The following is a 24,906-nucleotide window of genomic DNA, read 5'->3' on the forward strand; positions in this document are numbered from 1 at the left end:
AGGGCTGGGTAGACCTTATAATTAACCAAAATGTTTATGCTAGTTATTGAGTATCTTACATGGCAGGGGGAGAATTTAGAGATGGGGGTCCCGTATGAGTGAATAAGTCATGGTCATGGCAGTTTGGGGTGTTTTGTCACACAGGTACAGAGAGGGGCAGGTGTGGGACAGAAGCTATTTATTTCAATGGGAAGACCAGAGAGGACTTCGTGGAGAAGGCAGTAACATATGAACTTAGGACCACTTGGGGCAACTTCTCTTTTTTCAGTGCCCCGTGCACTTGGCTTTCTGCTCAGTGCTTTAAGGTTCAGCTCCATGTAAATGAGCAGATCCTGGAGAACAAATTAATTGGGACCAGTGCCAGAATTGGGTCCTTTGTTCACAAATTTGAGTGAAATAGAAAGCACCGGGGACAGGGAGGTCGGTCACATTTTGCTAACTTCACCTCTAAGCCTCCAATGAGGCCAAAAAAGCAAATTTTTATGTCCTTTGAAGAATGAACTTTGATTGTGAATGTGTCTTCGTAGGTAGATTTGGCAACATCTAGACCCTATCTGGGAGAACGAAGTCCAGCAGCTCACCTGGTCCATATGGTGGACAGAAGAAAGCATTCCTTTTCCAGAAATCACCTAGGACAGCTGACTTTCACAGCGAGGGTGGGCTGGGCAATTTTCAATAGCAGAGTTTTGGATCCAAATAGGCTAGAATCAGAAAAGTGTGAAGGGGAGACCAAAGTCCATCCCATCCCTAGCTCAGTTCCTTCCTGTTGAATCATGTCTCTCAATCCTTTCAAGGTGGCCTGTCAGAGAGGCTGGGCACCTCTGACAAATTGGCCATGAGCAGTGAGAACCACAAAGCAAGGGCCAGTTGGGTTTGAGCTCAGGTGTGGTCCACAGGCTTGCAGAACCAGCCCCCAACACACTGGCCTTCGCCAAAGCCCCCTTTAAAAGCCTGTGCTCCGGGAGCAGTTGCAGAGATGGAGAAATATGGGTATTTAATTTTCCCACAAAGCGCTTTTGCCCAAGCTGTGCTAATGTTCTCCAGCTAAATACTTTTCAAAACGATCCACCAAAAAAAAAAAAAAAAAAAAATGCAGCTACACATTCCATTAACGATGTCTCGTTTCGTCCCACCCAGGGCCACAACAGTCAGCCAAGCAACTTAATCTCTCGAAACAGAGATTGTTATGTTTCCTGCCCTAATGGGGAGAAGGTGCGATGACCAGGCAGTCAAGATGAGTGTGTTTTCCAAAGGGCGGGAGAGGTCTCATATTTTCTGAACTCTCGTGGGGCTTCCAAAAGCAGCAAGAGCTTCTCCACTCCATCCCATTAACACTGGAACTGCTGAATCCACGATGCTTCTGCTGGATTTTTCTTAGAGCAGAGCAAAGATATGTGAGCCATAATTTTAGAAGCAAAAGGGAGTGCTTTGCCTCCACTGAAGACTGTGAGCCCTCTAAAGACAGAGCTGAGGTCAATTCATCTTTGGAATTCTTGTTCCCAGCAGAGACCCTGCCACCCAAATGTTCAGTGAAAGGCTCATGAATTAAAAGAATGGAAGAGTCCACTTCTGTCCCTTAGCTCATTCCCCAGTCAGACAGCCATATGCCCTACGTGGTCTGGAGTAATCTTGATTTCAGCTTTTCCTCCAGTGTCTTCAGAATTACTATCATTTTGATATACAATGCAGCCTGCTGTCGGGTTCAGCAATCAGGCGTACGTGATCTTGAATGCAGCAGTATGCTTCCTCTTCAACCTTTACTGGGGTCATAGACCCTTTTGAAGATCTGATGAGAGTTATAGACTCTTCCCTCACTAAAACTCAAGTTTGCATAGACATTCGCACTTTTGCATTCAATTTTAGGGAGCTGTCAGACCTTCAAAATATCCCTAAATGCCAAGAAATAAATTGCTTCTATAATGTTACCATCATGGCTTGTATTTAATTTCCCAAACCCTGGCAGCAGACTCTGCTCCCATCATGGATTTTACTGGCTTGTGCATTATGGTAGAGAATATTGTGGTCTTTTCCTCGGCTGGCTGTTTTCTAGCTAGGAAGTGCTCAATTCAAGTTGTAAAACTTTAGCTGACACAGGCCAATGAAAATATGCTGGACTTATATCCTTTCCAAAATGCAGGGGGCTGTGTGACTAACAGGAAAAAAAAAAAAAAGAATAGCCAGGTTGTGTGTATTATTAATTTTTAAAATACTAATCCTTTTTGGAAAGGCTCATAGATCTATCTTCTTTAAAAAGAATGAGCTTTGGCCGCAGAGCCATCGTGCTTCTTGAGGCTTCCAAAAAGTGTATTCTGATAAAAGGCAACGCAGTCCTAGGGCTTCATCAACTTTCCACAGTTGATGTCTCTGTTATGAGTTCCAGAAGCAGCTACTAGGCCAACTGTTTGAGAATAAAGGGACAATGCAAGAGTGAATTACATCATGCATTAAGACTGTGGTGTAGTAACACCACATGCACTTGAAAGGAGATTTTGAATGGTTTTATAAAACTCAGATGCAGCCTTGGGAATATATTTGAAGTCCACTGGTTTCAGAAGCCTACTGAATCGTTGCAAATGCACTGAAATCAATCCCTTGTCTGATTTCTTATGGATGACTCCTGAAAGAAAAACAGCAATGTCTGACATGAGGCTGGGGAATGAACCCAACTTTCTCAGGGTGGAATGTGATTTTCACAACCTTCCAAAATTCCAGATGCTCACTGAAGCTTATCAAAGATAACCGGGCCTCGTGAGATGGAAATCAGGGGTGAAAATCACACAGATGTGCATGCAGCCATCTCGTGCACATTTTGGCCCGAGCTCCAATCAATCCTTTTCTCAAAGTCCTGACCACATCCTCAGGGAAACACTAAGTTTAACACCCTTTCCTTGAAGTCTTGAACCTCAAAGAAAGTGTCCTGTTGAGCGGCTGGATGAAAGTCAAACATTGGTAGATGAAACTCCTTGAGCATTTTGCAAACTACTGTGGCCCGTGAGTTTTTTTGCACCAGCTCATTGCATCTTTGAATGCAATCCAAATTCTTCAGGGCCTATTTCCTACCACTTCCCTAGGAAATACCAATAGGAAGGGCATCCTTGGAAAACCAAAAGAAATAGCAGGAAGGGACTGTGATTTCCAGATGGCAAGACATGTCCACCATCAACACTCGAGGTTGGTAAGCTAAGACGATTTGCTTTCTACTCGGCAAAGTTTAAAACGGGCTTGCTAACATTCTGAGAGGCAGGTGTCCCTGGAAGAAAGGTTGTTTACTGGATATTCCCCTTCCCCCTAGAGGTAAATGAGGCATTGGATTGAGCACAAAGTAGCCTCTCAGAAGTTCATTTCTTCTAACTGAATTAAGGAGACCAGAGGGACATAAATGGAAAGGAGAATAAGGCAAGAATTCTGGGTGCCAAAGTCATGAAAAAAAAAAATCAGTGAAAACTGGAGGAGTTTGAAAAACACTTCTTGGATGTAATGGGAGATGAGGTAAGCTTAAAAGAGAGGAATACAAGCAAATGCAGTCTTTGTTCACTCTGGGGTCAACTTGGAGAACATTTGTGATCTCCAGCTAGGGTCAAGGTTCACATTTTGTTATGAATCAGAATGACATGGGAAGCCTCTTCAAAAATGTAGATCCCTGCACCCCACTCTTGTAGATTGATTTAATCTGTCAGGGCTTGAGCCTGGAGATCTGCATTTCTAGCAAGTTATCCAGATGATTCTTTTTTTTTTTTTTAAGATTTTATTCATTTATTCATGAGAGACACACAGAGAGAAGCAGAGACACAGTCAGAGGGAGAAGCAAGCTCCATGCAGGGAGCCCAATGGGAGACTCGATCCCAGGACCCCGGGGTCACGACCTGAGCCAAAGGCAGATGCTCAACCACTGAGCCACCTTGGTGTCCCAACCCACATGATTCTGATGTAGGTAGCCATGGGTCACATTCTGCAAAACACTGACGTCTACTTCCTGTGGCCTTTTTATGCAATCACTGAAAACCCCAAGCAGGGCCATGTTCCTAAGAATCCTGAGTCTATAACTTGGAATGAAATGTACCTCCAAGAGCTAAAGCACGATGCCTTGAGGGCCAAGGTTCCCAGGTAAAGCCATATACAAAAGTGCCACGAGCTAGTGTCATGCTCTCCTTGTTCGCCACCACAATCACCACTCACGTAACCGCAGCCAGTTCATAGCTGATACTGAACTCCATCAAACCACCCTCTTTCCACGCTGCTCACCCTGATTGGCAAGACAAGGGGAGGGGTGATTCTTGGGGACCAAGACAGAAGATACAGTCCTGCTTTTAGTTTCTATAGACTTATGACCTGTGTGACCTTCCCCATAATGGAAATCTGAGTTGCCGCCTTTAACCCTTTTTGGAGATCATAGACACTTTCAAAAAATAACTACAATCCCGCTTTTCAGGTAACTCCACATGGACACCGTACACACCATTTGGCACATAATTTTATGGAGTTCAGCAGGGATAATCAACTACAACGTTCTTGCTAAATCCAGAAGCCTAACCTCTAACCTCTACTCATCTAGTTCCCTCAACATTAACAGTTTCATCCATTCAGCCTGTTTTAGTATCGTTGCTACACATCTTGACTCTTCTTTGGGATTCTGGGGAAATGTCACAAACCTCCCTTTGAGATTTCTACTTGCTGTTGATCTTGGCTCACTTTCTCAGGTCCTTTCTGGTGCAAGATGGGAGATGCCATACCTGCTTCCACATTATCATCTACACCGATTTGAGAATAAGAGACAACTTCATTATAGACCTGTCTGCACTGTCCAACACTTTGCTGTGATTCTAGGGACTTCAACTCCCAAATTCGTCATTCATTACAACCACAGTACTGAGTTGGAACCGTTGACAGGTTCCAACTGACAGGGAAGCCTGTCAGTTCTGAATTAGGCAAAGATATTATCAACAAATGGTCCTTGCTTTCCCCTGTGCATGTCCCTGCCCCTTTTTTTTTTCATTTCATTCAACCAATGTCCAAGTGCCAGATCCTGTGCTAGGTAGTAGGACACAGTGCAGGTCTCAGTCCTCAAGAAGCATATGGTCTAAGTGGGGAGAGCCAAATAACCAATGAGTAAATAAGATTATTGTAAATGCCACAAAGGGAAAAACAAGGTGGTATAATAGGAAAACAAAAAAAAGAGAGACACAAAAAAGAGGTTTTGGTAGAGTAATCAAGGAAGACCTCCTGGCAGAGATGACATCTGGGCTGAGACCCAGCAGACAAGGGGCCAGCCTTGGAGAGCAAGGTCCGCCTCACACTTGATGACTTCTCCATGTCTGGTACTCGGCTCCTATGAATGTCTGCCAAGTATCTTCCACATAGGAAAGGCCCCTACAGTCGTGATCTGAAGAGGTTTCTGTGTTTAATGCATGCATCCTGCTGCTGGCATATGTCTTGCTTCATCTGCTGACAGGCCTGTGAAACATCAAACCAAGTTTCCTGACAGGAGGAGCACCCTGTCAAAGAGTGAGGCGGGTGCTCACAGCCTGATATGAGTCACAGGATCAGTTAGATCCCTGCAGGGTCAGGCTCAGGTGTACTCTGAAGAGGTGTGTCCCTACAACCCCAGCGGCCTGACTTAAATGCCAAAATCAATCCCCTGATGAACACCTATAGATGTTTTTCCCAAGCTGACAGGTCTAGAATAAAGAGCAGGGAGTCGGTAGGTCTGAAGAAGATGGAACCATTGGCCCAGAGAACACCCAGGATCAAACCCTCCTCCACCGATTCTGGCCTGGAGGTTCCACTGTCATCACTTCTCATTCAGCAGCTGCAGCAAATGCTACAGGGACTCGTGAATTACAAGAGCTCACTTGTCAACCATTGTCAACCTCCTGGAGGGAACGCTAAGCCCAGCTGTGGGGAGGACCTATGGTCTGGGTGTGTAACACCCTGGGCTCACTGAGCCATGAGACTGAGCCTTCCGTCCGAGACATTTTCATAGAATCTTTTGATGAAGGCTTCATTGCTCCAACATGTGGATTTTATCAACCCTCCCCAAGGCTGAGCCTGACATTGGTGTGAATGTGGTTTCTTTCCCAAGCCACAGCTTGCAGAATGTAGGGTAGGTCTCCAGTGGGGTATATACCTTCACATCCAGGTTACATGAGGACTCTCCACCTTCCCCGCCCCCTGATTCTTACATGACAGATGGTGTTCACAGGTGGGACACACCCCAGGGATGCACTCAGATTTCATGAAATGCTAAACAAATTTGTGGAAGAGAGAGATCCTCCTTGGTTTCTCTAGAAAAGGTGTTGCAATATCTGGCGATTGAACCTCCTGCATATGTGACCAATTTATCTACTCTTCTCCATTGATGGGGCCACCATCTTGGTCAAAGCCATCATGTCTATCTAATCCCTGTTCCTCAGTATAGCTGTAGGGATCTTTTGAAAATATAAATCAGATCACATCACTCCACTGCCTAAAATCCTTTAATGGCTGCCCTTTGAATTTAGAATAAAACCCAAATCCTTAATGCTTGTAAGATCCTGTCCCATACTACTTTCCCATATCACCTCTTCAACATCCCACTCTCCTCCTTGCCCACCACACTCCAAGCCACTGGTTCTGTTGTTGCACCAGGACACCAAGTACTTTCCTGTCTCAGGAACTTTGCATTTGGGGGTTTCTCTGCCGAGTACACCATTCTCCCCTCTTCACAGGGTACATTTCTTCTAAGCTCTAACGTCTCTCAGTTCCCTCCAAAGAGGTTTTTTGAAATCATGTTGCATAAAATGGCCTCCCCATCCTCAGCACTATTACTTCCTTCTTAATCAATGCTTGTGATCGACTTGATTTTTATTTGGTAAGCATTTGCTCTCCTCTTCCTGTACCCTTCCCACCCTGCTGACCCTGAGCTTGTCCATGTGACTCATGTTGGCAAATGGACTTGCACAGATTGTGACCCAAGCAGAAGCTTTAAATGTGTTCGGATGGCCGGGTCTGCCCTCTTGATCTCCCGCCATTCGCTGGGAGAAGAACCTATCCAAGGCGCCACTGGACCAAGGAGGGTAAAAGTCTCATGGTGCAGAGCTGAACTTGACCTTCAGCCTGAGGTCAAGCCCAGCTGAGGCCAGCCAACCGTGACTCAGAAATAAACACCTGCTGTTGTAATCGCCTGGGCTTTTGGAGTGGCTTATTATACGGGTTATTTCAGCAGTGACTGGTTAAATGCAGCACTTTATCACAGGCTAATAATTTTCTCTATTTGTCTCATTTCTTCTCTATTTCTCCCACCAGGTTGTAAGATCCATGAGGGCAGGGATCATGTTTGCATTTTCCCTGCTGTATTCCCTAATAAGGAGCTCAATAAATAGTTGTCAAATGGATGGATACCTTGTCAGCACCCTCACCACTTTGGTTGCATCCACAAGAGCCCTCACTTTCTTTTTGGTGCTGGTAAAGCATGTTTTTGCTTGTGCTCAGCATCCTGCTCACAGCCAGAGGGCCACCCCTGCCCTCCCTCTTCAGACCGCAGGCTGCAGTGGCCGTCACCATGGCCGTGGCCGTGACAGAGAAGGGGAGGGAAAATCTTGACCTTAGCTTTAGTTTATGAAACGGGAAAAGAGAAAATCCTTTGTAAGCTCCATTATTAGTAACGAGCCACATGCACTACACCTCCTACCACGGTTGCGAACCACCATTCAGGTTTAACAAGGCAGGGGTGAACCTGACTCCCGCCTCAACCCATTTCCAAAGATTTGCAGATAGGTACCGAGAAATGGCAGCAAGCAGATACCACAGGCTTTGTGTGCCAGGTGTGCTTTTTATCCCTTTCCAAAATTTTAGTCTGCATGCTAAAAATAATCCATGGAGTAATTAAATGAAAATAAGAGAAATGAAGCACACACAGAGATATATATCAAAAGAACATTAAAATAATGTGTGTGTGTTGGGGGAGGGAGGAGAGCGAGTTCATAAATCTAAACTCATAAAGAAAAAGAACCGCATTCCCTTGAACATAAATCAAAGGAATAGCTTCCATCTTCAACATGATCTAATGGGTTTTTATATACAGACATCCTGAGTTTCACCAGGGAGAAGACAGAGAGGAGTGACGTGGGCAGTACGGCATGGGCAGATTTGGGGCTGATTTTTGCACAATTTGCAGGGAAGTCCATTTAAAATGCCCCCCTTTAAGACAGAACCAATTTAATCTATTTTAAATTGATTTCTCCTGCGGATTGGCCACTTCAGCCTGCTATACAGGGCTGCAATTCCCAACCTCAATGTCACAACCCAGGAGGTGTTTCTCATTGTTTGTTACTCATAGTGAAGCCCTCAGTTTGTAAGACTTACGGTTTTAATGCAAATTTGAGCAAATTCAAGGCCATTCCTCTTGTGCTTCCCCCCCCCCCCCATGATGAATAAGACTGAAAGAAGGGAGACAGGGTTCCAGCAATGATGGGGAACAGGGGAGCAGTGCATGGACAGAGGTCCCCGGAGGGTGATTCGAGATGCAAGAGAACAGCACCCGTCACCAGGGTCACTGCTGGGGGCAGGGGTGTAAGGACCCGTGTGGGGGGGCGGGAGACACCCGAGCCCCACAGCACTGCAGGTGGCACCCCTCAACTCTTCTCCCTACTGATACAGTCCTGGCCAAGGAGACACCAGCGGAAATCTGTATTTGCTATTCTTTTTTTTCTTTTTTTTTTTTTAAGATTTTATTTGAGAGAGAGAGAGCACACAAGTGGGTGGAGGGACAGAAGGAGAAGCAGACTCTCCACTGAGCAGGGAGCCCAATGCAGGGCTCGATCCTGGGACCCCGGGATCATGACCTGAGCTGAAGCAGATGCTTAACCGATGGAGCCCCCAGGTGCCCCCGTATTTGCTTTTCTGACAGGAGACACCAGAGCACTCCTGCCATCCCCTTTCCATCCTCCTAGCTTGATGCAAACGTGATGCCTGCCCCCGTAGCAGGCACTGACCTTTTCACGGAAGCAACAGCCTCAGGGAGGACCTAGCGGACCAGAGCACCATGGCTCTGACGTGGAGGAGCCGCGGACCCCGCTGACACTGCCCACCTCCTGCTCCTTTTTAGGGGGAGAGCAGTAAGCCCCCCACTCGAGCTCAGGACTCAGATTCTCTGTTTCCTGCAGCTGACATCATTGCTAATTAATCGATGACGGAGCCACAGGGCTGTGGCTTCTGGATGATTCCAACACAGCCCAGCATGCCACACGGAGGCACACCCACATACACACTCATACACACACGCCCCAAAGGCTCAGCACCTTAGGAAGACTGAGGCTGTGTCTGGAGAAGCAAGTGCTGCCCCCAGATGGGGCTTGGGGGGGAGGGGATATGCCGACACCAGCTGTTTGGGGGCCACAAGAAGATGTTGAGCTGTGAGCTTGGCTACCCCAACGTGATCAGTCAGGGGTCTAACCCGGGACCCTTCTACTCTGAGCACCTTGATGCTTTCTGGGCACACTCGACACGCTCGTGGGTATCAGGTGGGGGGCAGGAGAGCCTGGTGTGAAGGGCAGCGGAGCAAGACCAAGACTTGACGAAGGCATGGAAAAGGGACGTGTCCCCATCTTCCAAGTGGTTTCATGAGCCCTGCATGACCTGTGGCAAGGCCCCGGCCCACACAGTTAGGAAGGGATTCCGACTTAACTGGTTGGAACACTGATGTTCCTTAAAGGAAGAAGAAGGAGATGAGGAGGAGGAAGGGGAGGAAGAGGAGGAAGAGGAGGACGTCTCCAGGGTCGTGTGAGGCTTCCAGACAAGCAGGACACAGGGCGCCTGTGGCTCGGCTGGCTCGCACGTGAATCAGCCCGGCCTCCAGCGCCTGCGCCTCCGCTGTCCCCGCGTTGCTGGGCGGCCGCCGGGACCCGTGAAGCCTGCGCAAGGGTACTTCACCGCACACCCACGGTGCTCCCCTCACCTGGCCAGGCTGCCTCCGCTCCACCCGGGGTGCAGGCTGGGGCTGCGTGTCCCCTCGGGCAAGGGAGGGCTGCTGGAGGAGGCAGGTACATGGAGGAGGCCGGGCCCGGCTCACCCGTCGAGGTCAGCCCGTGGTGACGGAGGAATGACAGCCGTCCCCACGCACGGACGCACGGAGAGAAGGAAAGCTGGGGAGGCAGGAGCCCACTTATTACCCAGAGCCTGCCAGCCTCACCGCTGAACCTCTGCAGGGGAGGGGAGGCCGGGCTGGCCTGGCAGGAAGCTTCTGGAAAGTCAGATGCCCACGGGGAGCCCATGTGTCAGCTCTGCTCCTGCCCTACCCCGAGGCACCGTCACCCCTTGCCAACAGAGACCCCTGGAGGGGCCGGCCTCCCCTGCGGCCCCGGCTCCTCCTCCTCCCAGCCTCCACCATCACTGAACCAAAGCCCCAAAGGGCCGCTGGGCAGAGAAGGCCCCTCCTTGGGGCATCCCCCAGCACCTCAGCCCACCCATCTCCCCCCGGACCCTCTGCCCCCTAACATTGCCAGAGTGCAAACCAGCCGGGTCTGAGCGGCCAGAGGCGTTGTTTCTGCAGAGCTTGGCGCCTCCTGCCCCACGGCCACCCCGTCCCCTCCCGCTGAGGCCCTCCTGTTTGCTGTGCCCCTGCCCCGCAGGTATCTGCACACACTCTCCCGCTTGAGGCCGCACAAGCCCTAAACCGGGGGCTCTCTGGATTATAGCTTTTTCAAACATTTCCCAAAGTACTCCCAAAGGCATTGAGAGTGTCCCCTGATGTCCCCTAGGAAGGCGCGCATCCCGACAGCAGCTGGCGGCGGCCGCCTGCCAAGGTCAGTGTGGCTGCTTCTCCCGCCACCGGGAGCCCAGTTGGCTCGACGGCTCGAGACGCTCCGGGCCGCGCCCCCCTCTTCCCACGCTGCCATCTGCAGCGCTTCGCCCGTCGCCCCATAGCCCCAAGGTGACTGCTGGGGCCCCAGACATGACAACCGTGTTGGAGGGGAAAAGGTGAGGGCGCAGTGCGGGCAGTGGAGGGTGCCAACAGCGTATTTATAAACGAAAACGTGTTCTAGTGTCTTCTCCCCACAGGGCTGCCCCTGGGCCTCCTCTAGCTCGGGAAGGGAAACGAGCACGCTGGGGGGTCCCGAGCGGCCATGGATGTGGAGCATACAAGCCTCAAGGTCTGTCATAAACCTCAGGTGAGCCTGGGTCAAGGTAAGGGAACCAAACGTCCCCAAAGGTCTCAGAGTCAGTGGGGCCCCCTTCCCCACAGCTCCTGTTCAGAGGCTTACCTGGAGAGGCTCACCTGGAGAGGCCCACCTGGAGAAGCTCCCCTGGAGAGATCCACCTGGAGAGGCTCACCTGGAGAGGCCCACCTGGAGAAGCTCACCTGGAGAGGCCCACCTGGAGAGGCCTACCTGGAGAGGCTCACCTGGAGAGGCTCACCTGGAGAGGCCCACCTGTAGAGGCTCACCTGGAGAGGCCCACCTGGAGAAGCTCACCTGGAGAGGCCCACCTGGAGAGGCTCACCTGGAGAGGCCCACCTGGAGAGGCTCACCTGGAGAAGCTCACCTGGAGAGGCCCACCTGGAAAGGCTCACCTGGAGAGGCTCACCTGGAGAGACCCACCTGTAAAGGCTCACCTGGAGAGGCCCACCTGGAGAAGCTCACCTGGAGAGGCCCACCTGGAGAAGCCCACCTGGAGAAGCCCACCTGGAGAGGCCCACCTGAAGATGCTGGAGAGGCCCACCTGGAGAGGCTCACTTGGAGAGGCTCACCTGGAGAGGCTCACCTGGAGAGGCCCACCTGGAGAGGCCCACCTGGCAAGCTGGAAACTCTCATTCACTGAAATCATTAGCTGGATTTGCAAACACTAATAAAAACATTAGCATATATAAAGATCAACCATAGCCCAATTACTCTCCCCCTTGTCAGATCAAATATTCCCTCATTCATATAGGGTTCCTTAGGAGGAGTCATTCCCTCTCCCCCCACACAGAGCCCCTAAAAGAGTTAAGATCCGTTAGCACAGTTCCCATAAATGTGTGCAGCCAAGAGGGTGAAAATAACCACAGGTCCGGAAATCTGAAGACTGAAAATCAAGGCTTTTATAAAGGAAATTCAGGAGATGAGTGTTATAATCCCAAGACCCTCTTTAAGAAAGTCAGGTAAATTCTGTGCTAAATTAAGGATTTGGGCTATCCGCACGTGTTAACCTAGGGGCCCCGGTCGATCCGCAAAGTCGGCTTAAGGCTTGTCCCGACAAGCTGCCTAGGTTTTGAAGGATTATTTACCCATAATTCCAAGACTGAGTGACTAGGTCTACCAGCACTACGCGACAGCCACAGATAGTACTTAACAATGCAGTGCTTATTATGTGCTGCTAAGTGCTTTGCAAGAGTATTTACCCCAAAGATACAGATGCGGGGGACGCCGGGACACCTGCCCCCCAGTGTTCCCAGCAGCAGTGTCCACAACAGCCAGACTGGGAGGAGCCTCAGGGTACTTGACATGATGGATGAGAAGCCGTGGCCTGTGCACAGGGGGTATCACTCAGCCGCCAGAAACGACGACCACCCACCATTTGCTTCGACGAGGCTGGAGCTGGAGGGTGTGATGCTGCGTGGAGTCAGTCAGTCGGAGAAGGACAGTGAGCGTATGGTCTCACTCACACGGGGAATATGACATAGTGGAAGGGATCGTAGGGGAGGGAGGGGAGCTGAGGGGGAAACATCAGAGGGGGAGACACACCACGGGAGACTCCTGACTCTGGGGAGCGACCAAGGGGCAGTGGAAGGAGAGACAGGCGGGGCTTGGGGTGCCTGGGCACTGAGGGGGGCACGTGACGGGATGGGCACTGGGCGTGCAATGCAACTGATAAATTATTAAAAACCACATCTGACACTAAGGATGTACTCTATGTTGGCTAATTGAATTTAAATCAAAAAAGAAAAAAGAAATACCAGGGTATCTAATATAATCTTACAGCTGTCCTAGGAAGGATCTCCATTTTATAGATGTGAAGACTGAGTACCTGCCCTCTGTCTGCATTCTTAGTGCCACTCGGGCGGCGCTCTGCTGCACGCAGCCTAGGCCGGCGGAAGGGGAGCAGAGCAGAGTGCCTGGACTCGGTTGGGCCTGTGAGAGCTGTTTCAACTGAAAGCAAAGCCTTCGGTGGACACTTGTGTCACTGCACACACAGACAAGGATTTACCATCTCAGGGTCCTGGGGCGGTGTGTTCATGCGGCCTTTCCAAGGAGCCACTATCTCCAAGGACCCTGTCATAAGCTGAAACGTGTCGTCCTCCGTGTTAGTCGGGGGTCTCTAGAACCAACAGGTTCTTCCTGGGTGCGTACACGGGAAGGGGAGGTTACAAGGAACTGGCTCTTGGGATTATAGAGGCTGGAAGTCCACGATGTGCGGTCTGCAAGCTGCGATGCTGGAGAGCCGGGGGTGCAGCTCGGTCTGGGTCTGGAGGCCAGAGAAGGAGGAGGGCCGAGGGCAGCAGCAGGTGGGTGTCGCGCAGCAGCAGGCAGGCAGGGAAGGCCTGATTCTTCCTTCCTCTGCCCTTTTGTTCCACTGTGGCCCTCAACAGATTGGATGATGCCAACCACACTGGGGAGGGCAAACCAGTGTACTGAGTCCACTGATCCGATTGCTAATTTCATCCAGGAACACCCTCACGGGCGCAATGATGTGTAGCCAAACATCTGGGCACCCCACCCAACCAGTCAAGTTGCACACCAACCATCACACCCTCAAATTCCTACGTTGAAGTCTCAACCCTCAATACCCCAGAATATGACCTTATTTGGAAATATGGCCTTTAAATAAGTTAAAATAAGGTCATTAGGATGGTTCTAATGCAACATGACCGGTGTCCATATAAGAAGAGGAGATAGGGACACAGGTATGCACAGAGGAAGTACGTAGACGCAGGGGAAGACCGTCACCGACAAGCCACGGTGAGAGGCCTCAGAGGAAACCAACCCTGCCAACACCTTGATCTGGGACCTCCAGCCTCCAGACTGAGATCCATTTGTGTTGTTTAAGCCTCCAGCCTGCGGTGCTTTGCTACGGCAGCCACAGGACACTAGCACAGACACAGGGTGGTTCTTAGCCTGAAGAGTTACTGGGGCACTCAACTATGTGTGGGGCGGGGGACGGAGTGGGGGTGGTTCCTGGGCCCCTTTAGCTCTTGATATGGATGCTCCAATCTTAAGCTCTACCTCCCACACGTGCTTGGAAGCCAAGCGTATGCCCATGGCCACAGCCGGTGCCAGGTTTTCCTTACTGACTCCAAGTCGCCCAAGAGCTGGTCTCCCATACACCCGCGCTCCCTGTGCGTGCTGGTAGTTGGAGGGGCAGCAGGGACACATCATAAGACCCACGGTATCATTCGCAGGGACCAGCACAAAAGGAAAAGTCAGAGAGGGCCCCCTTGCTCAAAGCCTATTAAGAATTTCAAAAAAAACAAAACAAAACAAAAACAAAAACAAAACAAAACAAAAACAAAAACAAATAAAATAAAATAAAATAAAAAGAATTTCAAGGCAGCAAGGGCAGACCACTGAACCAAGGATGGGGCCCTTCTCCGCACAGAGCCCTTGGCAGCCACACAGGCCGTACACCCAGGAAGCTTGCTCTGGTCTCAGGCACGGGCTTGAATGAAGTGGTCAGGGGGCAGGGAGCCCTCTGCCTCCATAGGAATGCAACAGGGACAACGCAATAGACACAAAGGGACAGATGCAGCTGGGACAGGGACTTTGGATTCACGCGCCACCTCTCCTCCAGCCCAGCACCAGCCTCCTGGGCCTCCGTCTCTGGTCTCCGTCGGCCGTCAGGACCAGAGGGTGGACGGCTGGTTGCCACAGAGGAGATGCAAGAAGAGAGTTTTGCTTAAGACAGGCGTCCGTAAAATGCTGAAGCCGCCGGCTGCCTGCTGGGATGCGAAGGGCACGCCTGCTGCTCTACATTTGCTTTTTGTTCGAAGACATAGCAATTAGGAGAAGGATAACAATGGCCAACTTTTATTGGGCCCTTGACATACACCAGGCTCTGCTGTGAACCTGTTACGGAGACGGCTTCACCTCGTTCCCTCCAGAGCCCCCTGAACTGGGCACCTTACTGCCCGGGAAGGGCACGGAGAGGTTAAGCCCAAGGCCGCGCTTCATCAGGGGAAGAGCTGGGATTCCTCTGGGGCCCTGTGTCTCCAGGGTGCAGGCCTGAGTATTTGGCATCGTCACACTTCCTTTCAGCAGACCCAGGAGGAGAGAAGTAAATCCATGTGCTCCGAGGACGAGGAAACAACACAAATGCCAACTTGGCACAGGCCCAGCGCCGAGAGAGGAGATCTGTTCTGGGGCGAGCGGGGGAGCGGGGTTTTCCTATTTCCATCAAGGGGAAACCAGAGAAACCATCTCTGCTGTAATTTGCTCAATGACCTCACACACAAAAAATCTCTGACCTCACTCAGCGTGTCAAATAGATGCTGATTGGGGACGCATTGACTTCTCAGGGTCCCCGTGATAACCAGAGACGTCCAGAGCTGCTCGTCATTGAACTGCTCCAGGATCAGCCACTGGCTCTTAGCTTTTCTCTCTACCTTCTATCCATTCTCCACACTGGAGCTCAGGCCATTTTTTTCATGGAGTAAATCCGATAGTCATTTCCCGTAACGGCTTTCCATGCTCTGAGGATTAAGGCAAAACTCCCTTCCCTGGCCTGCAAAGTCCTCTAGAATTTGGCCCCAACCTGCTGCCTGCCCATCCTCCCCCCTCCCCACTCTCCATCACTTCCCGGGCCTCAGCGCCACCGGCCTCCCTTCAGAGGATGACTTCCATCCTGCTCTCCCCGGCCGCAGGGCCTCTGCACACACGGTTCCTGCTGCTGGGAGGGAAGCTCTGCCTTTCTTCTTTCACCTTGGTGACTGTCACTTGGTCCTCAGCAATCGGTTCAAGAGCCAATTCCTTCCTTGTTAAAATGGTGACTTTATAGAGACATAATTCAAATGGCACAGCATTCACCTACGTAGAGCGCACAGTTCAATGGTTTTTGGTACAGGCACAAAATGTGCAGCCATCATCACAATCAATAACTTCAGAACGTTCTCATCACCCCGAAAGAAATCCCTTACCCGTCAAAAGTCACTCCTCATTTCCCCCTTCCTCCTCTTTCCCCACGCCCCGCCCCAGGCAACGCTAATCTAGTTTCTGTCTCTATGGATTTGCCTATTCCAGGCATCTCACAGCAAGGGAACCTCACAATGCATAGTCTTCGGTGAATGACTTCTCTCATTTTAGCACCTTGTTTTTCAAAGTTCACCCATGCTGTACTTGTACCAGAACTCATTGCTTTCTTCTTCCTTTTTTTTTTTTTTTTTTTTAAATTTTACTTATTTGCTTGAGAGAGAGAATGCACACCAGTTGGGGGGGGGGGGGGTAGGCAGAAAGAGAGAGAGAGAGACAAGCAGACGTCCCGCTGAGCAGGGAGCCCGACGAGGGGCTTGATCCCAGGACCCTGAGATCATGACCTGAGCCGAAGGCAGATGCTTAACTGTCCGAGCCCCCCAGGAGCCCTGAACTCGTTCCTTTCTATTGCCAATAATATCCCGCTCTGTGGATATGCTACGTTTTACTTATCTGTCCATCAGTGGATGGACATTGGAGCGGCTTCCACTCACTGCCTATTACGAATCGTACTGTTGTGAACATTTATTTTTTTTATAAATTTATTTTTTATTGGTGTTCAATTTGCCAACATATAGCATAACACCCAGTGCTCATCCCATCAAGTGCCCCCCTCAGTGCCTGTCACCCATTCACCCCCAACCCCCGCCCACCTCCCTCCCCTTCCACCACCCTTAGTTCATTTCCCAGAGTTAAGAGTCTCTCATGCTCTGTCTCCCTTTCTGATATTTCCCACTCATTTTTCATTTTTTCTCCTTTCCCCTTTATTCCCTTTCACTATTTTCTATATTCCCCAAATGAATGAGACCATATAATGTTTGTCCTTCTCCAATTGACTTACTTCACTCAAGCATCATACCCTCCAGTTCCATCCACGTCGAAGCAAATGGTGGGTATTTGTCGTTTCTAATGGCTGAGGAATATTCCATTGTATACATATTTGCCCATTTTCTAATTGAGTGGAGTTATTTCCTCTTGAAGTCAGCTGCCTCCACTGTCAACAAGCTGTTTAAGAATAATCCTAGAAAACGGGTTGTTGTTGTTGTTGTTTCTCTCTTAGAATGAAGAACACGTTTCTGCTGTGACAAGCAGGAGTTCAGCCTCAAAAAATAATTTAAAATCTGGGGACCTGACAAAAATGCCTTTGGAGAGTCTGTAAATCCAGAAGGAAAACTCAGACTTCAGGGAATTATTTTGTCTGAAAAACTGCAGCCCAATTAATATTCTGTGAAAGTTAAAAAAAAAAAAATAAGTAAAAAAAAAAAAAATCTCGAAGTGCCAAGCTCTGGATAATCTTGTTAATCGTGGTTTGCTCCCCCAAATCTTGCTGTGCTCTGTGACTCTTCCATTCTGTTAGTTTCCCTAGAGAACAAATAAACTCATTTGTCTGACCTCATTCTCTAGCAAGGGCAGATCGAAATTCCTTGGAGAAATTACAGAAACAGCACTGCACTTCTTGCAAGGTGATCCTCCCCCGAATCTCCCCCCCTCCCCAGCCTCCCCGCCAAGGCTCCCCTTCTGACATTAGCATCTATTATCTCCCCAGCTGAATTCTTCCCTAAAGGGCACTCAGCATGTCTGGCCCATGCCAGTGTCAAGGCAACCTCACGGACCGTGAAGGAAGCAGGAGTTCCTGGAGGAGGGCGGGAAAGAAACCCAGCGGAAAGATTCCGGGGTCAGGGCAAAGCTGTCCTGACCTCTGCAGTGAAAGAAGTCCCAGGAGCTGGAGGTACCCACCATGCAGAGCTTCTGTTTCCTTGGTAAGACCATCTCCACGCAGGCAAGAACGCTCAGAACCCCAGGGCCTCTGTGTCTTTGCTGAGAGGGGCATCATTTCTTGGAAGGAATTAGAGCATCCTGTAAGGAGGATCACAGGCCTGAACCCCCAGGACAACAGAGATGCTCCGCCATACATACCCTTGCAGAGCAAGATGCTTGAATAGTCAGGCACAAGGGATCTCGAAGGTGCACTGTGGCTTCTGCACTCTCCGGAATAAGGTTTGGTTTGGTAAGAAGGAATCGTCCGAGCACATAGGTAAGTCGAGGATCAGACTTCCTGCCTAAAGACCCGAGTTTCAGGTTGGAGTTGTATTCCCGGGAGTGATGTCCAAGTTCAAAACACAAGCTGCTCCCTCCGTGGGGATTCCGAGCAAGCACTCACCACCCCATTCCACAGGCTGAGAGGACTTCTGCTCACGCGTTCTGTTCCAGCCCCTGAATCACATCTGGAACAGGGGATGAGCAGAACGTTTGCAAGAGAAGCAGTCCAGAGAGTAAAGCGTGGAGGGGAAGGAGTCAGGAAAAGCTTTTTTTTTTTCCCCCCTTAGGTAACAAAAATGGTTTTCATACAAAATGTTTCTTGAAAATTCACTGTATGTGTGATAAAAGCAGAACGAAGCTGATCCAAGTGGATTATTTAAAACGTATGTTTGGGGAGCTAGGGTGTTGGAATGAGGGCAGCCAGCAATTGGTCTGGTTTGTCTGGGACTTTCTTGATTTCAGACTCATGCCCCTGCAACCCCTCAGTCCTGGGCAAACTGGGACAGGTGACCACCCTATTGGAGAATGCTCACTGGACCAGTCCCCTGTGGCTTCCCATGGGAACCTCCAGGGCTCCAGGAAGTGATACAACAACAGGGACCAGGGTCCCTGTGTCTGCTTCTCGATCTCCTGGGCCAAGCTCTATGCTTTGCCTATGGAAGTACTTAAGAAATGTTGCTCAGATAGAAGTGGCAAAGGAACCCCAGAACAACACCTAAAATATCACTGTCATCGAGGAAGCGTCAGGAAGAAAAGGGGACAGGAGAGGTACATCAGGTTTCTAGAATGCTCCAGACCTGGGTCAGATGCTTCACTGCATTACCTCGGAAAACCCAAGGTGATGATTTGGAGGTAGGACAGTGAGGCTGGCATGGGGGCTGATAGGATGATGCAGGCGTGTCTGCTTCTAGCACCCTTGACCTTGGCATCATATTGCACTTTTGTAGTCTCAAAGGGACCCCGGCAGGGCCCCACCTTTCCTCACCACCTTCCCCATATGCCTCGGATCACCATTCTTCCAGCAAGCCGTCTTGGCTCCAACCCCCTGCTGCCTGCCAGGGCTGCTGGCCAGGATACTGTTTGGCAACATGTGCCCTTCCTGCCCACCCCAGGGCTTGGAGACTCTCTGCCACTTCTGGCTTTGGAGGAGGGCTGCACGAGAATAAAATCCTAGCTTACGGCAGCTGCAAAATCCAGAAGCATGGGCCAAGCCAGGCTCTGCACCGCCCCACCAACGCGTGCAGTTCAGAGGGAGAAAACAGCCTGACGAGACCCAAGGAGGGGAGGCCCAAGACAAGGCTCAGCCTGCCCACGGGGCCGTGCTCGGTGATACAGGGACAGTCCCTTGGGTCTTGGATCATGTCAGGCCATGGCAGTCCTAGGATTCCCATTTGGCTCAGTGGCACCAAAGTTCCTTCAAGTCCGGTGGCTGCGATGTGCCTTCCAGCTGCTTCGCTCTATGTGTGCAGAAGCAATCCCCCGAGCCACTGCTGTTGATAAATATATACGTGCATCTCAGTTGCCTTCGCCCTTCAATTTTGGTGGAAAGACGAGGTTTGCATATTTGTAGACTTGGAGACAAACACAGTTCTTTCAGGGACCCCAACTGGAGCGACTCTTGGATTTTTGTTTTGACTACTTGGATCAAAGGAAGTCAAGAGAAATTGGTGGCCTCCTGACATGGCATTGTGCCATGAGAACGGTCAGGAATCATTCCAGAAATACCCAGTGAATTGGTTTCAAGTGCCTCTGGACAAAGATTCAACACTTCAAGTTTAAGTGTTAACTCCGAATTAGAGTTGACAGATTTTAGATGTGCTGGGTTTGAATCCTAGCTACTTACCGCCTGTGTGATGGGTGGGCTGCTTACCCTCAAGCTCAGGACCCTGAGATCCTAATCTGAGCTGAAACCCAGAGTTGGACACCCAACTGACTGCACCACCCAGGAGTCCCCGCAGTTCCCCTTTTTATAAGGATGCTGATCATATTAGCATATGGATTAGCAATACGTAGCCCACCCTATACCTGTACGATCTCATTTAAACTAATTACATCTGCAACAACCTGGTTTCCTAGTAAGGTCCATCCTGAGCTACCGGAGGTTATGATTTCTACATACTGATTTTGGAAAGCCACAATTCAACCCACAACAGCTATTTGCCTTCTAGACTTGTGAGCTCTTTTTCCTGCAGAAGCAGGCAGAGGAGGGGTCAGCATTCCCTCCTCCCGTCTGGACCAGCAAAAATGCTCCTGCTCTGTTCTACAGCCTTCATCCCACCTCCTGGTTCCTGCAGCTTGAAGGCCTGTCTTCCTCACTGGGGCAACTTTCTCTTTCTTTCTCCCTGCCCATCCCGGCAATCCAGGACACTGCTGTGCACATAGCAGACACTCCATAAATATTTATTAAGTGAATGAATGTGCCATTTCATTTAATCCTCAAACACCTCTAGCAGATAAACATCATTATCCTGTTTCATGATAAAGAAAATGATCTGTTTATATTTGAAGCTACTGCCTTTGGACAAAGGTGCCACCGGTATAACTGCTGGTTTTCTAGAACACCCCAGACCCCTGACAGTACTAAACTCACAAGACACGTCTGCCTAACAGGTCCCAAGGCCTCTCCACAAATCTCCTAGTGAGAATCTCTTGTTTTTAACAAATGCCTCTGTGTGACTCTAAAATCAGTTCCAGGGATCCCTGGGTGGCTCAGCGGTTTGGCGCCTCCCTTTGGCCCAGGGCGCAATCCTGGAGTCCTGGGATCGAGTCCCACATCGGGCTCCCGGCATGGAACCTGCTTCTCCCTCTGTGTCTCTGCCTCTCTCTATGTCTATCATGAATAAATAAATAATCTTAAAAAAATAAAAAATAAAAAAATAAAATCAGTTCCATTTGGAAACAACTGCCTGAAGATGTAAATATGAAGGTGGAGGGGGCAAGGATCTCTCTTCTTTTGATTTTGTGTTTTCCTCTGAAGGAACAGGAGTCTGGAAACACCCCTAGCTTCTCTCTCCTGCTAATTCAGCATCTTCTCTGGTGAGTTTGGGACAAGGGATCAGACATGCCTGACTTTGCCCCTTCCTTTCTCCTTCTGCTGCCTCAAGTATGCACATTTGGTCTGGTCTGTTCTCTGCCAGGCAATGGGGGTCTTGGCTGGAAGGCGGGGGACAAGATACCAAACTGCTTTGGTATTTAGATAACGTTGGAAACACTCAAACAAGCAATACGATTTTTACGTCAACATTTAGAATATGTCCAAAGTTACATTCTTTGGAACTCCTTAAACCTATGACAAATACAAATCAGATGACCACTTAAAAAAAATCCGTGCAAAGGTTCATAGTTTCACAAAACAGACACAATACACAGCACCATTAGTGCTGAGGAGAGAGTCTTGCCAAAAACAAAAAACAAAAAACAAGAAAACTATTCTGATCGGGCCTCTGGGTCTCACCAGCACCAGTTTATAGAAAATAAAAGCAGAAAGAAGAGAATGTTAACTGACACCACGTCTAGATTACAAAATACCCAAAAGGGGGGAAATTTATGGAGTAAATGATCTAGTTTCTTCAACAAATAAATGGCCCCAAATCAGATCAATAAAAAGAGAAGAAAACCAGAGATGCTAAAAGGCTTAAGGAATTGATCAACTAAATGCAACATGTGACTTTGCATCAGATTTAAATAGATCAGCAGTCAGAGAAAGCATGAGGCCATAATGGAAACATGAACACGGGCCAGATACTTGATCAGATTAAGAAATTATTGCTAATTTTTACTTGTTAAGAAAGTAGTGCAGTGCTGTTAAACAAGAGTCCTTATCAGTCAGACGTAGGAACGAAAAAGGTTAAAGTTACGACAGAGAATGCCTGAGAGTTGCTTCAAAGTAATTTGGAGTGGTTGGGGTGGGACTTGTGACGAGCTGATAATTATCACAGCAGAGAAATGGGCACAGGAGAGAGCCCATTACACTGTTCTAACTTTGTGTATTTTTAAAAGGAATTTAGGCATAATAAATGGCACTGTGCCTGTGGTTTTGAAAAGATGCTTACCTTTTAGAGACATGCTGGTACAATTGTGGATAAAAGATATGAGGTATGGCATTTACTTTAAAATAACTACAGGGTCTTTTCCGGTTACTGCAGCACGAGCTACCATGAGCAGCAAAGTCTCCTGCGACACCCTGTAGGAGGCGGTACGAGGTCCTGCGCGGGAACCAGTGCAAGTGCCGGAAGTTTCTGGAGACGGTGGAGCTGCAGATCACCCTGAAGAACTATGACCCTCAGAAGGACAAACGCTTCTCGGGCACCGTCAGGCTTAAGTCCACCCCCTGCCCGAAGTTCTCCGTGTGTGTTGTGGGGGACCAGCAACACTGTGATGAGGCCAAGGCAGTGGATATTCCCCACATGGACATTGAAGTGCTGAAGAAACTCAACAAGAATAAAAAACTAGTCAAGAAGTTGGCCAAGAAGTATGATGCCTTTTTGGCTTCAGAATCTCTGATTAAGCAGATCCCACGAATCCTGGGTCCAGGCCTGAATAAAGCTGGCAAGTTCCTTCCTTGCTGACCCACAATAAGAACAGGGTGGCCAAAGTGGATGAAGTGAAGTCCACCATCAAATTCCAGATGAAGAAGGTGCTATGTCTGGCAGTGGCTGTTGGCCACGTGGAGACGATGGACGATGAGCTCGTGTACAACATCCACTTAGCTGTCAATTTCCTGGTGTCCTTGCTCAAGAAGAATTGGCAGAACGTCCGGGCTTTGTACATCAAGAACACCATGGGCAAGCCCCAGTGCCTTTACTAAGACTGTTTAATAAATCCTAGTGCTACCGTTAAAAATCATAATAATAATAAATAAAATAAAATAACTACAGGAAACAACTGAGAGTCGCTGGAGGGGCAGTGGGTAGGGGATGGGGTAACTGGGTGATGGGCATGAGAGACAGAGAGAGGGGCAGAGACACAGGCAGAGGGAGAAGCAGGCTCCCTGCAGGAAGCCCAACATGGAACTCGATCCTGGGACCCCGGGTTCACGCCCTGAACTGAAGGGAGGCGCTCACCACTGAGTAACCCAGGTGTCCCTAAGGAAGGAACCTGATGGGATGAGCACTGGGTGTAAATGCAACTGATGAATCACTAAATTCTACCTCTCAAACTAATAGTACACTATATGGTAACTAAATTGAATTTAAATAAAAAATTTAAAAACAATAAATAATTGAAATAAAAAATAAATACATTGAATTTAATTTCTATGAGAAAAACACAATAATTCAGGTTGGGTGTGTGCTATGGATTCAACGTCTTTGTCCCCCATCCCCACCCAAGTTCATATATTGATGCTCTAAGCCCCAGTGTATTTATAGGTGGGGCCTTTTGGAGGCGATTAGGTCATGAGGATGGAGACTTTAGGAATAGGATTAGGGCCCTTTTAAAAAGAGACACTAGAGATATTATCTCTCTCTCTCTACAATGGCAACCTTCCGCAAGCCAGAGGAAGAGTTCTCATCAGGAACCATATCAGCCAGCACCTACAATTTGGATTTCTCAGTCTCCAGAACTGTGAGAAATAAATGTTTCTTACATCCCTAGTCTGTGGTAATTTGCTACGGCAGCCCAGGCTGATTGACACAGTGGGTAATGGATAAAATACAATTGGCTATTTGTTGTTAATTTTGGAAGTTGAGTAATGAGCCCATGAGTCCTCTTTTCATTATTTTCTCTACCTTTATGTTTGAAAATTTACAATAAAAACTTTTTTAAAACAGAAAAAAAAGAGGAACTACTTCCTAAAACCTATCTTATGAGGCTCCTATACTTTGGATATTCAAGCCAGACAAAGACAGTCCAGTAATGAAAATTACACGCCAATCTCATGGATGAATATATAGGCAGAAGTCCAAAATTAAATTTATTTATTTTAAAGATTTGTTTATTTATTTATTTGAAAGGGGAGGGGCAGAGAGAGAGGGAGAAATAATCTCAAGCAGACTCTGCACTGAGCTCAGAGCCCAACTTGAGGCTCAATCACACAACCCTGAGATCACGAGCTGAGCTGAAACCAAAAGTCAGATGCCCAACCGACTGTGTCACTCATTTGCTCCCAAAATTAAATTTAAATAAAAGATTAAGAAACTAAACCCAGGATGCCTGGGTGGCTCAGCGGTTGAGCATCTGCCTTTGGCCCAGGCTGTAATCCTGGGATCCAGGATCGAGTCTCATATCAGGCTCCCTGCCTGGAGCCTGCTTCTCCCTCAGCCTATGTCTCTGCCTCTCTCTTGCTGTGTGTCTCATGAATAAATAAATAAAAATCTTTAAAATTTTTTAAAAAATAATGGAACTAAACCCAACAATGTACGTATAAAACAGAATAGCATGATAAAGGAATACAAGGTTGGTTCAACATTGGGAAATTATTCACATATGTTATGGCTTGACTTGCATCCCTCCAAAAACTGTTGAAGCGCTAACCCCAGTACCTAGGAATGTGAGCTTATTTGGAAATAGGGTCTTTGCCAATGATCAAGATGGGATCATTAAGGTAAACCCTAATCCAATAAGACTGTGCCCTTATAAAAAAAGAAAATATGGACAAAAGGACAGATGCAGATGATGTGAAGAAATAGGGAGAATATCATCTATAAGCTAAAGAATGCTAGAAGCTACCAGAAGTTAGGTAAAACGCCTCCAAACCCTCAGAAGGAACCAATCCTGTGGACATGTTGATCTT

General features: G+C 48.7%; 1 protein-coding gene, 1 long non-coding RNA gene and 1 pseudogene across 6 annotated transcripts in view; 1 reads left to right on the top strand and 2 right to left on the bottom strand.

The window, feature by feature from the left end:
* The window catches only part of KAZN (kazrin, periplakin interacting protein), a 1,010,042-nt gene that overhangs the window by 654,314 nt on the left and 330,822 nt on the right, over positions 1-24,906 (bottom strand). The gene's annotated exons all lie outside the window — the stretch shown is intronic.
* On the bottom strand, positions 162-9,669 carry LOC144314906 (uncharacterized). Its single transcript, XR_013380751.1, has 2 exons — positions 9,276-9,669; positions 162-2,617 (listed from the first exon to the last, which is right to left on the bottom strand). It is a non-coding gene; the product is annotated as an uncharacterized LOC144314906 (long non-coding RNA).
* On the top strand, positions 9,445-23,071 carry LOC144314905 (large ribosomal subunit protein uL1 pseudogene; annotated as a pseudogene). The gene is made up of 3 exons (XR_013380750.1): positions 9,445-9,897; positions 11,035-11,144; positions 22,319-23,071. The product of XR_013380750.1 is annotated as a large ribosomal subunit protein uL1 pseudogene (transcript).

This window comes from Canis aureus, chromosome 5 (assembly GCF_053574225.1).
Source record: "Canis aureus isolate CA01 chromosome 5, VMU_Caureus_v.1.0, whole genome shotgun sequence".
NCBI classification, from domain to species: Eukaryota; Metazoa; Chordata; class Mammalia; order Carnivora; family Canidae; genus Canis; species Canis aureus.